Raw genomic sequence first — 15,598 nt, 5'->3', positions numbered from 1 at the left:
AGCAAGAGTCAAGTGACTTGCACTCATCCGTGGGAGTATAGAAATCTTATCTTTGATTCTAAATACATCTGTCATTAGGATAATTTTACTTAGCTTTATTTGCACGTGTATACGTGGGAGGGAGAAGATGGAGCAAAGTCACCATTACTGTTAGACCTGACCAGAAACGCAATGGGCTATGTCCAGCCAATAGTGTACCAGGCAGTATTTTCGGCAGTGCTTAAATCTGGTTGAACTAAAATCCCACTGAATTATCTTGCGAGGTGGGGAAAACAATCTCAGCTTTTTTAGAAGAAGCTCAGTGACTATTCATGTTTTAAATAATGCAAGCAGTATGAGTGCAGAGGACTATTACGTAAGCACACATTTTCTATAATCCAACCAATTTGGTAACAAGAATACGCTGGAAGCAGAAGTGCTCCCAGAATAATTCAAGGACTTCTTCAGTACTGAAAGGTACGTCTGCTTTGTGGATTGAATTAATATGAACTCTGTGGTCCATAGATGGGTGAACAGAGAGATTGGCATAGGTAGTGGAACAGAATTTACATGACAGAATTTCCAGCTCTGAGGGCTTTCTGGCCGTTCCCTCCCTGCGAGAAGTGAGGTTACAGGGAACCAGGCAGAGGGCCTTCTCGGTAGTGGCACCTGCCCTGTGGAATGCCCTCCCATCAGATGTCAAGGAGATAAACATCTATCTGACTTTTAGAAGACATCTGAAGGCACCCCTGTTTTAGTGTTTGATGATTTATCGTGTTTTTAATATTCTCTTGGGAGCTGCCTAGAGTGGCTGGGGAAACCCAGTCAGATGGGCGGGGTATAAATAATAAATGATGATGATGGTGGTGGTGATGATTCTCCTCTTCGTGTGGTTATTTTAGAATACCCTTTCTAAGGTTTAGCATTCAGCCACTGCATCCAAACCACAGAAACCCCATTCCAAAGATGCCCCAAATCAATCTTCATGCAGCTGATGTCTTCCACAACCCCTTCCAAGCCCAGTGCACAGGAAAGTGAAGGGAAGTGGGTCAAGGTTCGTCCTGGAGGACCTGCCAGGAGAGAGGAAAAATAAAGTCATGGCTCACCCAGGAGAAAAGTACACTGAGAGAGACTCCGAAAGGAAAGGGCAGGGAGGGAGCAGCTGTACAGGACACAGGGCATGGTCAGTTAACACTAATGCAATTCCAACAGGACTTTGACCTCTGTAGATTAGATAAGCAGACAAATTCCACATTACTTCTCTCTGGGAAGCGCTTGAGTTAGATATTGTTCATAAATGTTCAGTTTTTTAAAATGTTCAATGCAGGCTAAGCAGGGAGCATTGCTCGGTTGTATGTGCCTGGTTTAATTGTTGTGTTTTATATTCTGTGCAGTGTTGGACATAACTCTTGGCAGCGACTATTGTCTATGAAGACGGAGAGGCAAACATTTGAACGCAGCCTCTGGTCTGAAAACAAGTAATCCAGGAATTCAGGCCAGGGCACATGGCTCTCTACACCCACCCATTTCACTCTCTACCCTGTGAGGTAGGTTCGGCTGAAAGAATGATTAGCCCAAGACTACCCAGGGAGAGTTCAGTCACTGAGTGGGGATTTCAACTCGCGTTATCTCCAGTCCCATTCAGTACAGTGCAAAGGCACAGCAGTCATTCAAGCCTGACAAAGTGATTATACATGAGCTCTCAGTGATTTGTATTGTGGTAATAAGAGCCCTCCTGGATTAGACCCAAGGCCTGTCTTAGTCCAGCATCCCGCTTCTCACAGTAGCCAGCCAGGTGCCCATGGGAAGTTCCAAAGCAGGTGATATGGTCATAGCTGTCTCTACTTGTTCTTCCCAGCTACTGGTATTAAGATGCGGACGCGGGTGGCGCTGTGGCCTAAACCACTCAGCCTCTTGGGCTTGCTGAGCAGAAGGTCGGTGGTTCGAATCCCCGCAACGGAGTGAGATCCCTTTGCTCTGTCCCAGCTCCTGCCAACCTAGCAGTTCAAAAAGCACACCAGTGCAAGTAGATCAATAGGCACCACTGTGGTGGGAAGGTAAACGGTGTTTCCGTGTGCTCTAGTTTCCATCACGGTGTTCCGTTGCACCAGAAGCAGTTTAGTCATGCTGGCCACATGACCCGGAAAGCTGTCTGTCGACAAACGCCGACTCCCTTTTTCAGCGAGATGAGCGCCGCAACCCCATAGTCACCTTTGACTGGACTTAACTGTCCAGGGGTCCTTTACCTTTACCTATCAAGATGCATGTTGGCTCTGAACATGGGTATTGCATACAGCTAAAAAAGAGACGCGGGTGGCGCTGTGGGTTAAACCACAGAGCCTAGGACTTGCCGATCAGAAGGTCGGCGGTTCAAATCCCCACGAAGGGGTGAGCTCCCATTGCTTGGTCCCTTCTCCTCAAAGTGCAAGTAGATAAATAGGTACCGCTCTGGCGGGAAGGTAAACGGCGTTTCCGTGCGCTGCTCTGGTTCTCCAGAAGCGGCTTAGTCATGCTGGCCATGAGCTGGAAGCTGTACGCCGTCTCCCTCGGCCAATAAAGCGAGATGAGCGCCGCAATCCCAGAGTTGGCCACGACTGGACCTAATGGTCAGGGGTCCCGTTACCTTTTTAAAAAGCACCAGGCATTGTTACCTTTCCTCGTTGGGGGGTCTGATAATTTTGGTTGCCTTTTTCCGCAGTTTTACGGTATCCTTTTTTTGAGAAGCAGTGACCAGAACTGTACACAGTATTCCAAGTTTGGTTCCACCATCTGTATAAAAGAATGACCCCTACTGCGGAATTCACTCACTGCACGCTGGGTTGCCGATTTCATTGTCCTATCCACCACAACCCCAAGATCCCTTTCTTGAGCGGTTACTGACAGCTCAAACTCCGTTAGAGTATGGGATTAGGACTTCTTGCGCCACATTGTGTGTCACTTTCTAATCTGTAATTCTTGGGATCTCTGTTGTATTCCTTTTTTAAAAAATGTAGTGGGTGTATCATCTGCTTTCCAGTCCTCTGATAAAAGGGACAAGTTACACATTTTTGTTAGAAGACTAGCAATTTCACAACCGAGCTCTTCAGGAACTCTCAGGTGGACACCATCTGGACTCAGCGATTTGTTAATTTTTAATTTAGCAATAAGGCCCAAAACTTCATCCCTTGTCACCGCTGCTTGTCCCAGTTCTTTGAACTCCCTTCCTGATAAAATCAGTTCAGGCATGGGTACCTGACCTTTGTCTTCCATAGTCAGCGAAAACGGATGGAGGAACTCTCTCACCTCTCTTCCCATCTCCTTGTCATCTAACCAACTAACACCTACCCTAGCCGTTTTCTTGCTTCTGGTGTATGCAAATAATTGCTTTACTGTTGCATCTTCATGTTTCTCTTCGGGGATTCCCCCCCTCTTCATCTCTTACTGTCTGCTCACATTGGGGGGGGGGTAAGTGTGTTGTTCTCGTTTCAGCTGTCGTTGGGATCTAATAGTTGCCATCTGCTTTTGTTTTGTTGGCTGTACAATTTTGAATTAACAAAGTTTTAAAGCACAGGCACAGACAGAAGAAGTAGAAGCCATAGCAGCTAGCAGATGACATTAGCCCTCCTCCTTTGAAAAAGAAAAAGGAAGACCTACAAGTGTGCTTCCCTGCCTTCTGCTATGGGATTGATTTCCCAGACTTCTGTTTGTGCAGCAGTTTGTAAGCACAGGCCTGTGCTTTCCAGGTTTTGGGGTTTTTCCCCCCTTCCTCCCCCATCCCAAACCATTTTTGTTTGATTTTACAAATCTGAATTTATAACCAGACCAAATATGCACCCATGTAAAGAGATTACTCTGAATCTTGGGAATTCCCACTTTCCCCTCCGTGGATCCTGTTGTCAGCATTTTCAACTGCATATTATTTCATAATCTATATTTTATGTCTATCCATAGTTTCCATAGTATTTGTTACATTGCAAGTGAGATTAAAACCCTGCTAATGTTTTCATCTGCTTACAGTGGTCTCCTAAATAAATTATAAACTTTCCCCATTCTTTCTTGAATTTCTTGTCTTCTTGGTCTCTGAGTTTTCTGGTCAGTTTTGCCATTTCACCGTAGTCTAACATCTTAGTTTGCTATTCCTCTCTGGTAGGGACTCTTTCTTCTTTCCATCTCTGGGCTAGTAGCATCCCTGCTGTTGTTGTTGCATACACAAAAAGTATTTTCTGTTCCTTTGGGATGTCGGTACGTATAATTCCTAATAGAAAGGGTTTTTTAAAAAGTTATTTTAAACATTTTTTTCAGTTCATTATATATCATTTCCCAGAAAGCCTTTATAACCTTACATGGCCACCACATATGCTAAAAGGTACCTTCTTCTTCTTTACAGTTGTTTTTTTTTTGGGGGGGGGGGGGTCTTGTCCCGCTGCTTTCCCTGGGAAAATCTGCTGTTTACCACTGGATTTGAACAAACATCAGTCAGGTTTTCCGCAGATGGCACTGTTCAAGCCTCAGTCTCGTACAGATGAGTGAGCCACGGGCATCAGTACCATCTCAACTATGGCATTCTCGCCAGTGTCTTAAAAATACACTGTTTTCTGTTAAAGGGACTGAGAAGCCTAGGCTTTTCCTGGCTGGGTCTGTGTGCTGGACGGCCGGAAGCAACTGCAGGGGTGAAACTGCCCCATCATGGCCTTTTCTCTGCCAGGAAAGAACTTCCAGAGGGGTATCGATGTCAGTCTGCAGCGGCAAAAACAGCAAGGTTTTATTTACGATGGCATTCTAATGAATTTGCCTCTAGCCGCATGTAATGAAAACTTGCGCCGTAATAAATCGGTTGGTCTTTAAGGAGCCACAAACCTCTTTGATGTTTTTTCTTGCTGCTAGGAAAGCCATGCCTGTTGCTGAATTTGTTTCACGGCCGTACAAAAGTTGGATTAAAACAGCCACATCACCTGTCCCCTTCCCAGGTGTCACAATCCAATATTGTTAAAAACGGTGGTGTGGCAAGTTCATTTTAGACTCTGGTTTTGGGGGGACCTCCTTCTTTAGATGGCTATGTGTACTGTGGTTTGTAAAAAATAAGCCTACTGAATCAGGCCAAAAGTGCCTTTGGCCCAGGATCCTGTTCTCAAAGTGGCCAACCACGTACAAGCAGGTCACAAGTGCTGTACAACAGCACTTTTGCCACATGTTCCCCAACTACTGATATTCAAAGGCACACAGAAACTCTTTGATGTGAAATGATCCCAAAGACAGTGGTACCTTGGTACTCAAACGCCTTGGTTCCCAAACGCCAAAAACCTGGAAGTAAGTGTTCTGGTTTTCGAACGTTTTTTGGAAGCCGGACATCCGATGTGGCTGTCGGTTATTGTTTCCGGAGTGCTTGCACCAATCAGAAGCTGCGCCTTTGTTGTCAAACATTTCATAAGTTATTATTTCCCCCAAGAGTTAAATGATAACTAATCAGAGGCAGCTACAGTTCCAAATGGCAACAATATATCTGTTAAAGGAAGTAGGTTTGCTCAAGTGTGTTGCAGGTAGAAATACTATTTGTAATGAAGTGAGAGCAGTAGTTTACTTGCTTGAATTAACAAATAAGAAAGTTTTGAGAATTTAAATTCTAGATTAAAATTGATTACTTAATTGAGAAGGGGATTGTAACAAAAACACTGGGGCCTAATTTGAATAGTAGAGTGCCTGGTATCTGGTGAGGAGACCAAAGTACCCGTTAGGAGAGCTATGAGATTCAGGTGAGGGTCAGATGCCTTGCCAATCCCAGCAGGTATATAAGAGGACGACCCGGCCTGCCCAGGGATAAATGCCATGAAGGCTGAACTTGATTCCTTAGAGAGGAACAAGACATGGGAACTAGTTCCAAGCTTGCCCAGGCCACAAAAGGTATACAAAGTTGAGTTATTGCAAAAGTTTTTCAGTGTTAAATTTGTGCATTTTTAAAAATCACCATGGTATTTAACAATAATATATTATGTCCTTTAGAGGAGAAATTGTGAATTGCAGAATTTTAAATACCCGTCATCATCCTTGGCTTCACTCTTCCATTTTCTTCTAGTTGTGAGGGTGGGGGATGCGGAGGGGCCTCACAAGTGGAGTATTCTAGGGCCTCTCTTCATCTAAATCCGGCCCTCGCTTCCCGTAATCAGACAGATGTAGAACACAGCCATTGTGATAAGACTTATTCTCTTTCGAAATCTGGTAACCCAGCTATGCTGTGGTTAGGTACCCTTCTGCAGGCCTCTGCCCTGACGGCACCACCAGCTAAGAACCTGGGCAACAGGGCATTTTTAAGCTCTGAGGCACAACTCTATGCCAGGGTGCCATAAATTGAAATATTGGGGTGGGGGAGGTAAGCCCCACCTTGTAAGCCACATGATGTGGCACATGCACACCATTTGAATGGCAATGTCCATCAATGGGGGGGGGCTGACCCCCTCAAATATTTTATTGGGGGTGGGGTTGAAGGTACCTCGGCTCCTAGGAGTTGGCTCCTATGAACCAGGGCACTGAGGCCTCTGTCATGACGGCACCACCAGCTAAGAACCTGGGCTGCAGGGCAATTTAAAGGTTTAAGATACAACCCTATGCACACACCCAACTGGGGAACTGGCCCATGGTCATAGCCAGGATTTTTGTTTAGGGGTGGGGGGGCAGTCTTTTCTTAGGGGGGGCGGAACCTCAGATTTGTATTGCTTTGTACTTATTTAGGAGGACAGCTGCCCCCCTCCCACCCCCCTGAACTGGCCCCGTTTCGAGGAAACATGGGCAGGATTGGTGCTGGCATATACTTTAATAAGGGGAGGGGTATTATTATTATTATTATTTATTAATTTATTATTTATACCCCGCCCATCTGGCTGAGTTTCCCCAGCCACTCTGGGCAGCTCCCAATCAAGTGTTAAAAACAGTACAGTGTTAAATATTAAAAACATCCCTGAACAGGGCTGCCTTAAGATGTCTTCTGAATGTCAGGTAGTTGTTTTCCTCTTTGACATCTGATGGGAGGGCGTTCCACAGGGCGGGCGCCACTACCGAGAAGGCCCTCTGCCTGGTTCCCTGTAGCCTCGATCAATCGATGTACTGTGCCTTTCCCCGTGTTTTGCAACACTCATAAAATAACTTTAATAAAAACAATATATATATTGGGGCTAGGAGGGGCCGGCAATCCAGCTGCACCCGGCACCTTCTTCAGCGCGCCTGCATCGCCTTCCCGAACGTCAGCCTGCGAGTTTCGCCCTGTCGTGTGAAGCAGCCGGCGCGTGTCGGGGCAAGAGAAAGCGGAGCGGGAGCGGGGGAGAAGAGAGAATGCGCCCAGCGAGGAAAGAGCCGCCTCTGTTTTGCCCAGAGCACCCGGCGTCCTGCTCCATTTGTGTCACTCCCTCGCCTGCGCGCTCTCCCTTTCGCTGCCTCCCTCCCTCCCTCCTCCTCGCTCTCCCTCCCGCCCCCGACCGGGTCACTCGAGGACACAGGCCGCCTCTCGCCGTGGGAAGCGCCGCAGCCTCGCCGGAGTCTCGCTTTGGGTCTTCCGAGCCCGCGCTTGGCAGGTGAGGCCCTCCTCCCTTCGCGCCCCCGGCCCGGCCAGTCGCCCTCCGGCCCTCCTCCTCCTCCCCGTCTCTCCCTTCCCTGCCCGGAGGGGGTTGCTTTGCAAAAGCCAGCGCGACGCGGACGGAGGCGGAGACTGGACGGAGCGGGAGGGAGGCAGGCAGGCAGGCAGGCAGGGACTTCGTAACGCTGCAAACGGGGAGGCCCGGAGGATAGAAATGGGAGTTTCCAGGGGAGGGAGGGAGAGATTATGGGCGCGCGTTAGGCGGGGTTGGTCTAGATGACCCTGGGTCCCCTTCCGACTCCGCGCTTCTGGTCCTTTCGAGGGGCGGACGGAGCGCCTCTCATCTCCTGCACGTGGGTCATTAAGAGCTGATTAGTTTCTCCAGCGGCGGCGGCGACAAGGGCGGTTGGAAAAGGAAGTGCCTCGGCCAGGACAAAACCGCAGAAAGCGACTACTTGGCCCCCTTTCAAGATGATTAAAGCGGATTAGTCAGCCCTCGGAGAGCTGACAGCTCGCGAAGTGTGATGATCCCGTGTCTCTGCGCGTTTTCCTCGGAAACGAAAAAAGCGGCGTTGCATTCATGGCGTGGGGCTTGTTCCTCTCGCCACCCCGGGGTGGGAATGGGGCTGGGATGCGCCTACCCCACAAGGGAAAGCTGGCTCTTACTCTCCCAGCCCCGTGGGCAGGGAACAAGACCTTCTCCGGAGTTTAGTAATGTGTGAGTAGGGCCCAACGCAAATCCCACTCAGATCAGTGGGGTTTAAGTTCTTCAGTTAGTTGTGTGTAAAGCAGAGTCGGGGTGGGGGGAACCCTTTCTGCACCCCACCCCACCCCCAGCGCATACCCTCGTGGGCAACTTTCCAGATTATGGAATCACAGAATGGAAGAGTCGGAAGGGATCCCAGGGGTCATCTAGTCCAACCCCCTGCGATGCAGGAATCTTTTGCCCAATGCAGGGATCGAACCCACAACCTTGAGATTAAGAGTCTCATGCTCTACTGACTGAGCTAATTATGGCTTGCCCAATAGTAGGCAGGACCTGAGGCAAAAAATAAATAAATGCCAAAGCCAGCAGCATGGGCAAGGGAGCTAAGGGGGGGCATCTGCCCCCAATCAATAAAATTCAATAAAGATACATTGCAAACTGAGGTTCCGCCTGCCCCCCAAAATCCTGGCTACGCCCCTGGCCGGCAGAGCAACAGGTGAGAATCATACCTTGTATAAGGTAGGCTCCAGGCCAGCCATGCAAAAGGCAAAAGTTGCTATGCACACTTTTCCATCCAGCATGCAGAAAAGTTAAGAGGCATTATCACTCTTCAGGGACACATTTCAGCAAGCTTAAACACTGGAAGGGAGAGCGGAGGAAGAGTCTGGGTCCCCGGTTGTTGTTGGACTATCATTCCTAGTTAGGACTACAACTCCCATCATTCCTAGCTAGCTGGACCCAGAGAGCTGCAATTGATGCGGGGGTGGGGTAGGGGTGGGGCTCCCTGAGATTCCCTCCTCCCGGTGTTTTCAGCTGTCACTCAATGGCAGCACACATGCAGAATGCACCAGGTTGAATTCCAGCTATGTCTCTGGGTAGCCTTAAGAAAGATGCTTTGTCCGAAAGCCTGGGAAGCTGCTTTCAGTCAGTAGTCCAAGGAAGCTGGGGTCCCCAACTTCCACCAACCTCAGCCAGCATGTCAAATGGCCAGGTATGATGGAAGCTGAAGTCTGGTAACATCTGGAAGGCCGCAGACCCCCAGTCCTGGTGTAGAGAACACTGAGCTAAACCGACCAATGATCTGACTTCATGTACGGCAGTTTCCTATGGTTTAGGTTAAGATTTTGCTATGAACTTTGAAGGAACACCTTTTCCAGGATTAAAATTAGGGCTGCCAGATTATCAAGGTCTTTCAGATTGAGGCAGGGATGCCAGAAACCGACAGAAAAAGGTTGGGGGGGGGCGGACAAGCCAGCACAGGTGCATACTTACCTATTTGCTAACAGTGGTTTTCTAGTTAAGATATGGTAGGTTGTCCTTAATTCCTAGCTGCAGTGCTTCAAGACAGCTGAATTTGGGCAGTGTGGTGTCCTACATGGTCTATCGTGTTAAACTTTGGGGGCCAGTGAAAGTGGGGGGAAATCTAAACAAAGGGAGTTGTGTTGTAAAGGTACAAATTGTTGCCTTTCTTTGGTTCAAGAAGTGTTGGGGCAACACAGCTGCTTTGGCGAGGCCTCCTCAGAATTTATTGAGGCGCTAATCTCTCAAGTGGAAGTCGGGACCAAAATTTGCATGTTCCTATCACTGATAATTAAATCAGATGTGACTTGGTAGCTGACCTCCCTGAGGGTATTCCAGTCTTCCTCATCCAAATATGAGCAGAGAAGTCAGACAGAAGTATGTCAGGCCTCGTTCCACAAAACGCTGGTTTTTCGCTGTCTTTCGTCTGACAGTTAGGAACAAGGATTCTGCTTTCATAGTCAATATTTTGTGTTGTCTGCTAGAGTTTAAAATGGCAAAAAGAGAAGAGCAGAGTTGAAATGATCTATGTGATTGCTGATTAATAGGATGCCACAAAGATCTGCTCCCCCTCTCCCTCGGTAGGTTTGTGTATCGTTTGCCAAGTATGAAACATGATTTACCTCCTGCTGCTTCCAGATAGTTCTATGTGCCCTCCTCGCCACAGGAATTTCCTAAATAAACTACTGACGTTGGTTGGGATTTTGCTAATGGTAGTATAGGGTTGTCGAGGACATTCAATTTTTCCATCTATTTACTCCAACAATCTTTTTTAATATAGCTGCTGTCTGTTGAAATCTAGGTTACCATCTTGAGTTCAGGGCTTTGTGCACAAAACAATGTGTAATGCAGGGTGATCGTTCCAATGTGTTCATAGAATCATACAATTGTAGAGTTGACAATTTAGGAATGTTTTGCCCAATCTGAGGGGAACCTGAGATTTAAGAGTAATAATAACAATAATAATTTATTATTTATATCTCCCCAGCCACTCTTGGTGGCTCCCAACAGAATATTAAAAGCACATCAAACATTAAAAACTTCCCTAAACATGGCTGCCTTCAGATGTCTTCTAAAAGTCAGATAGTTGTTTCTTTCCTTGATATCTGATGGAAGGGCGTTCCACAGGGTGGGTGCCGCTACCGAGAGGGCCCTCTGCCTGGTTCCCTGAAACCTCACTTCTTGCAGGGAGGGAACCGCCAGAAGGCCCTCGGCTGAATGATGGGGGTGGAGACACTCTTTCAGGTATACTGGGCCCATGCCCTTTAGGGCTTTAAAGATCAGCAACAATGCTTCGTATTGTGCTTGGAAACGTACTGGGAGCCAATGTAGGTCTTTCAGGACCAGTGTTATGTGGTCTTGGCAGCCACTGCCAGACACCAGTCTAGCTGCCACATTCTAGATTAGTTGCAGTTTCCAGGTCACTTTCAAAGGTAGCCCCACGTAGAGCGCATTGCACTAGTCCAAGCGGGAGATAACCAGAGCATGCACCACTCTGGCGAGACAGTCTCATGTTCTACCTACTGAGCTCTATCTCTTCACTGTGGGAGGTGAGGCAGAGGGAAATCTCTGCCTAAGAGAACACCAGCTTAATTTTCTATAAGAGATTTTCTATGGCTCTTCCTGTTGTGTCTGTTTCCCTCGATCAGGAGTGGGGAACCTCAGATCTTGGAACCAAGATAACAGTTGCGCAAAGGACAGTTGCGCAAAAGCTCTCCGAACTTCTCTGTCTTGCTCGAACTCTTCTCAGCTCGGCGCCTCTCCCTGGCTCTGACTCTCACCAGCCCTGTTTGCACTGAGTGTTTTGGCCTTGCTGATCTGTGCCTTTTTGCCTTCCTGGATGGAGAACAGAAAGAAGTGTGCAAGTGTCAGCTACACTAGTGGCCAAAATTGTGGAAACCTTTTGGAAAAAGTGTATTTCCGCGGGTGGCGCTGTGGGTTAAACCACAGAGCCTAGGGCTTGCTGATCAGAAGGTCGGCGGTTTGAATCCCTGCGACGGGGTGAGCTCCCGTTGTTCAGTCCCTGCTCCTGCCAACCTAGCAGTTTGAAACCACGCAGTGCAAGTAGATAAATAGGTACCGCTCTGGCGGGAAGCTAAACAGCGTTTCCATGCGCTGCGCTGGTTCGCCACATGACCCCAGAGCTGTACGCCGGCTCTCTCGGCCAGTAAAGCGAGATGAGCGCCACAACCCCAGAGTCGTCCGCAACTGGACCTAATGGTCAGGGGTCCTTTACCTTTAACACCTGATGGGCTCTCTAAACGCTCCTGCTCATTGGCTACATTCAAATGAAGGAAAGTTACTGCCTACCAACCTAAGCAAGTTGTCCTTCCTTTTTCTGGTTATTTGGCTGTAACTTTTGATAGAATACAGATAACTGAACAAACTTTGTTGCGTTACAGTCTTCATTAAATTATCTTTGCACTGATATATAATTTTATGGTATTACTAAAAAAAATAAAAGTGGTGTTATGCGCCATCAAACCTCAGAAATACACTTTTCCCAAAGTGTTTCCACAATTTTTGCCACTAGTGTATACAAAGGTGCAACGTGTGTTTGTGGGGCCACCCAATTTTGCCTGGGGGCCCGTCCACCACTTGCATGTGGTCCCTGAATGGTTGTCCCGAATGAAATGCAGTCCTCAGACTGCAAAAAATTCTACCCCACCCCACCCACCCTTCATCTGGGCATCAATAAGGTCTTTAAATGTCCTTTTTGCTGCTTTTTGCTTTCCAATGGCATCCTGTTTTCAGTGGCCAACCAGATGCCTGTAGTAAGTCTGCAAGCAGGAAAATAGACATAAATTCCTGGAAGTTAATCCTATTAATGGCTACAAATCACGATAACTATATGTTACCTCGAGAAGCCTTTATACCTCTGTATAGAAACTGCCGAGAAGCAACAGGAAAGCGAGCTATTGCCTTTTGACTTCTGCTTGTGAGTTTCCCATAGATGTCTGGTTCTCTTTGCTGGTAAACAACAGCTCCACTTACGCTCTCATATGGGAAAATACTTTATACTGTGCAATATAATTGTGACATTGTTCTAGATCTTCGTCAATGGTGTGACGTTATAGAGGTCCTTTGCCCAACTGTTACAATGCAGCCTATCACTAACACCTGTGCGTTTGAAGGATAAATTGCTACTTACATTGTTTCATATTATATAATTATTTACAGGTAGTACTGATATGAGACACTATGGCCGAAAAGAGGAGTGTTCTTTTTTTGCTTTTTTTTTTTTTAAGTACAGGCAAACCAAGGTTTCCACAGCGCGGAGGCAGGAAATCTGGAAAGGACAGCAAGACAATTGTATCTCAGCCCCACACTGCACAAATTTTTCCCGTTCTGAATGCTTTAATTCTTATAATTAATGAAATTGTCAACTGTGTGCAACAAAAGCACTTATTTGACCCTTTTGCCATTGCAAGTTAAATTATAGTAAATTATGTCTTTGGAGCAGGCCTACACAACACGTAACCTACATGACATGACAACCTGACGTGGCAGTCCGCCAGATTGTTCATAACGCCTTCGGTTTAGCAGGTTGCTTGAGGCTGAAAAGCCAAGGGTATAGAATAAACCCAGTGGAATGCAGAATGCCGCAGTTTAAGTCCTATATTGCCTCAAAGGCTGCATATGCAGACTGTCCAAGTGTCCCTATTTTCCAGGGACAGTCCCAGATTTACAGAAGCCGTCCTGGTTTCTGATTTGATCCTGAAATGTCCTGCTTTTCCTTAGGACGTCCCTATTTTCATCTGAGAAATGGAGAAGGGTATAGAATTATCTAACCCCCCAAGCCATGTGAAGGCAGCCCTTTATAGGGAAGTTTTTTTGATGTTTAACGTTTTACTATGTTTTTATATATGTTTTTTAATTTGCATGTTTGAATTAATTACATTTTAAATATGTCAACACAGGATAGATTTTGCTTCCCAGTCAGATGGGCCAGGTAGAAATGGAATAATAATAATTGTAATAATAATAATAATAATAATAATAATAATAATAATAATAATAAAATGACATCCCTATTTTCATCAGAGAAATGTTGGAGAGTATGTACATGCCTACTACAGATAATCTAGAAGTAAAACAAATAATTAAATATTTGATTCTGCAGTCACAAAACTGACAGCTGAGTACTGCAAAAATCTTAGCAACATTTCAGTGGCAATGAGTAATTTTCTACAGCTGCTCCCCCCCCCCCCGGCAAAACAACTGACCGATACTGAACTATAGTTTCAAAAACCTCTTGTGTATTAAAGAAGCCGAAAAAAGAAAAAGCTAAATGGGATATGGGTGTTTTTAATTGGGGAAGAGCATATTAAGCACAAAAACATTGTAGAAAATAAAATGTGGGCAACTGGCTGAGTGAAAGTATGGAGCAGACTTGTCAGATTTTTGAACTCAGAGCTTGATGACACATTAGAAACAGTTGTTTCCAAATTAAAACAACAACTATTATTGAAATTGGACTGAGGCCAGAATCACTTGCAGAAAATGCTTGCAGGATCTACTATGTTATGATTGCTGATGTCTCCAAAAAGAGATAATCAGAACACCTACAAATAGAGCTTTAAAGTGGGATAATTGTTTATGTTATGAAACATAGCGGAGGTATATTTTTTAAATATTAAGGCTTTCAATTTCTTTGCAGTCCTATACACACACACTTGCCTGGGAGTAAGTAAGATGGAGCTTAGTGGTACTTTCTGTTGTTGTTGTTGTTGTTGTTGTTGTTGTTGTTGTTATTTTGTCGTTTAGTCGTGTCCATCTCTTCGTGACCCCATGGACCAAAGCACGCCAGGCACTCCTGTCTTCCACTGCCTCCCGCAGTTTGGTCAAACTCATGTTGGTAGCTTCGAGAACACTATCCAACCATCTCGTCCTCTGTCGTCCCCTTCTCCTTGTGCCCTCCATCTTTCCCAGCATCAGGGTCTTTTCCAGGGAGTCTTCTCTTCTCATGAGGTGGCCAAAGTAGTGGAGCCTCAGCTTCACGATCTGTCCTTCCAGTGAGCACTCAGGGCTGATTTCCTTCAGAATGGATAGGTTTGATCTTCTTGCAGTCCATGGGACTCTCAAGAGTCCCCTCCAGCACCATAATTCAAAAGCATGAATTCTTCGGCGATCCGCCTTCTTTATGGTCCAGCTCTCACTTCCATACATCACTACTGGGAAAACCATAGCTTTAACTATATGGACCTTTGTTGGCAAGGTGATGTCTCTGCTTTTTAAGATGCTGTCTAGGTTTGTCACTGCTTTTCTCCCAAGAAGCAGGTGTCTTTTAGGATTGCATTGTTACTGCATCTGCTCATTTAGCAGAAAATTAACTACTTTCATTGATATGGGGCAACTGGAAACAGGCCTCTTAACAGGATAATGAAGGCATGACAGACAGGCATGATGCTCTTAAGGGGAAGAAACTGAATGTGTTTGGACTTTGCCACTTGACTGTTCTTCAAGGGTCAATTGCGTCTCACTCCAGGTGAACAGGCAAGTAGGAATTGTTTGACTCTATTAAGTGCAGTATCATAACAGGAGCACCAAACCCTAAACTCTCAGACACTCTTCTCTACAATTCTCCGCCCCACCCACACATCATGTGAATTTGTCTGTGTTACTTTTTCTACCCTGCTCCGAAGCGAATTAGGCTTAAAGATTCTGCCCTAATTTCTTTCCAGAGATTTCTTGATTGGACACTTCGACCTAATTGGACACTTTAAGGCGGTTGCCAAAGCCGGCACTAATAGGTTGCTGCCAGTTTTCCATCAATGATTAATAAAGTTCATTTAGAGGATCAATTAGCATTTTGAAAAGAGGATTTTGAAACAGAAATGTTATAAAAGCTTCACAGAGCAGAGTTTTGTTGGTGCTTATTTCTGTGTGACGAAGTAGGTGCCATAATTAACAGTAATAAGCAATTTGTTTTGGAGCAGCATTTTTTTTTTTTTTAAAGTTCGGGTGGTAAATGAAACATTCTGGTAGTTCTTCAGGGTGCAATCCTCTATACGCTAGCTAGGGAAATAAACTCGGTTGAAATCAGTAGCACTTATTAATCAGAAAACACAAGT

General features: G+C 46.0%; 1 protein-coding gene and 1 non-coding gene across 2 annotated transcripts in view; one reads left to right on the top strand and one right to left on the bottom strand.

Annotated features, from left to right (window-relative positions):
- The first annotated feature begins 7,392 nt into the window (after positions 1-7,392).
- The window catches only part of THRB (thyroid hormone receptor beta), a 187,813-nt gene continuing 179,607 nt past the window's right edge, over positions 7,393-15,598 (top strand). Inside the window, exon 1 of the mRNA XM_077916283.1 lies at positions 7,393-7,517. The gene's annotated coding sequence lies outside the window, so the exon portion shown is untranslated. The remainder of the gene's footprint in view (positions 7,518-15,598) is intronic.
- Positions 8,464-8,537, bottom strand: TRNAK-CUU (transfer RNA lysine (anticodon CUU)). The gene has a single exon. It is a non-coding gene; the product is annotated as a tRNA-Lys (tRNA).

This window comes from Podarcis muralis, chromosome 12 (genome assembly GCF_964188315.1).
Source record: "Podarcis muralis chromosome 12, rPodMur119.hap1.1, whole genome shotgun sequence".
Taxonomy (NCBI): domain Eukaryota; kingdom Metazoa; phylum Chordata; class Lepidosauria; order Squamata; family Lacertidae; genus Podarcis; species Podarcis muralis.
The sequence above is the reverse complement of the archived record's forward strand: the minus strand, read 5'-3'. Positions and strand labels throughout refer to the sequence as shown.